Source organism: Crocuta crocuta, unplaced genomic scaffold (genome assembly GCF_008692635.1).
Source record: "Crocuta crocuta isolate KB4526 unplaced genomic scaffold, BGI_CrCroc_1.0 scaffold124, whole genome shotgun sequence".
In the NCBI taxonomy this organism is placed as follows: domain Eukaryota; kingdom Metazoa; phylum Chordata; class Mammalia; order Carnivora; family Hyaenidae; genus Crocuta; species Crocuta crocuta.
This window is the reverse complement of record NW_027551573.1, coordinates 4,678,535-4,680,181: the sequence shown is the minus strand read 5'-3', so window position 1 is coordinate 4,680,181 and position 1,647 is coordinate 4,678,535. Positions and strand designations below refer to the sequence as shown.

Below are 1,647 nucleotides of genomic sequence, written 5' to 3'. Positions count from 1 at the left end.
TGCGAGGCCGGCGGGCGGCCCCGGGGTCCCCGCTGCGCCCCCGCGCGTCCCCCATCTGGCCCGCGCCCCGGGGTCTCCGAGCCGCCGGAGACTCGCAGCGCACAGGATGGCGGGTACGGAAAACCTGGCCTTCAGCGCAAGTGATCTGATTTTTCTTTACCTCGCCACGATCATCCTTTTCCCACCTGACTTGAGCTGTTCGACTGCCTCCCTCTCCTTTGTTTCCCTCGCCCCGTCGGTGTCTGTCTGTCCCACTTCCTAGGTATTCGATCTCTAAGTCATTCCTTTTCATTCTTTCCTCCGCGCTCCCCATTTCGTTGTTTCCTTCGCTCCCCGGGACCACTTTGCAGTTACTTTACCCAGGTTTGCACCTCCCCCCTTCTCTTATTTGGTCTCCTTTTATCTCCGTCTGCCTCCGTGACCGTCCCTCGCCCTCGCTCTCATTTCTCCTTCCACCTTTTCTTTCTTTCGTTCGTCCTAATCTGTTCCCTTCCCCTGTTCCTTGGTCGGCCCCTCAGGCTCTCTCCTCCGCGTGTATCTTCTCTCTTCCTGTCTTCCTCCCCGGGACGTGTCCCCTCCCCCCGTGGATCTGCCTTCCCCGCGGCGCCCCCTCCTCATCCATCTTGGGAGATGAATATGTCGCCTTATTGGATGCCGAGGCCAGAGCCGGGTGATGGGGCTCGGCCAGCCTCGCGCGTTTTCTTCATGCATATTGAGGAGATGGTAATGAGCGCGTTTGCATTGTTGCATGGAAATGCTGCGTTTCCGGCCGCAATTCGGGGCCGGCGAGGGTGGCGCGGGCCCAAGAGAGCCCGCAGTGGGCACCCGGCCTGGTGGCCGCAGCTGGCCCTCCACGGGATCGCCGGCATCGGCCCCGGGGAGGAAGTGACCTCTCGGAGGTCTCGGCCCGGCCGCCGCCTCCTTAGGCTGCTTCTCCACAAAGNCCCCCTCTTCTGATATTTCAAGGCCTGTGATGGAGCGCCACCAGGAAATGAGTGCCTGACCACGTCGTCTAGTGGCAATAAATTGTTTGCGGTTCCGAGGGACACGACGTCGCGGGATCAAACACAGCCTCATTGTGTGCCCTGCTCCGCTGGCTCCTGAATCTGGAAGGGCGCAGCGGCTTCGCTGGGCCAGGGAAGGTGGCGCACTGGCCCCTGCGTTGTCCCTAGGTGGCTCCCGCCTGAGCTCAGCCTGACGGAGCGGACCTGGAGAACCCAGCCATTCTAGAGGGGCCTGTCCCTCCCTGGGAAGGGATGGGACCGGGCCTGCCTCTCAAAGAGGCGACGGTTTATGAAAGTCAGAAGCTTCCCAGAGCAAACTCTGAGTTGAGCTCGAAGGGAACTGAATGCTGGAAAAGTCAGAAGGGCGCGGATACCGAGCTCAGGTCCAGCCCAGCAGGGACCCTTGGGTGTTAGACATTCGCCCTAAGCCCCCATCGTCCTTCCAATTCGAAGCCGGGAAAGCAGAGAAAACATCTAGATCTGGCCTTGTCTGAAATCAGTGGTGTCGAGTTTCCCAAACTTCAAACCCTCCACTACCACCTCTACTGTTATTTGTTTCACATTTTTCCTTAAGTTGACTCATTTTAAATACTTAAATACATGTTTTGGGAAAAGAAAACCCCATACTGCTACTGTAAATTGA

At 58.5% G+C, this 1,647-nt stretch overlaps 1 long non-coding RNA gene across 1 annotated transcript in view; it reads left to right on the top strand.

Moving 5' to 3' along the window:
* The window catches only part of LOC144220955 (uncharacterized), a 4,827-nt gene extending 3,887 nt beyond the window's left edge, over positions 1–940 (top strand). Inside the window, exon 3 of the long non-coding RNA XR_013331904.1 lies at positions 7–940. This is a non-coding gene — a long non-coding RNA (uncharacterized LOC144220955). The remainder of the gene's footprint in view (positions 1–6) is intronic.
* The last annotated feature ends 707 nt before the right edge of the window (positions 941–1,647 follow it).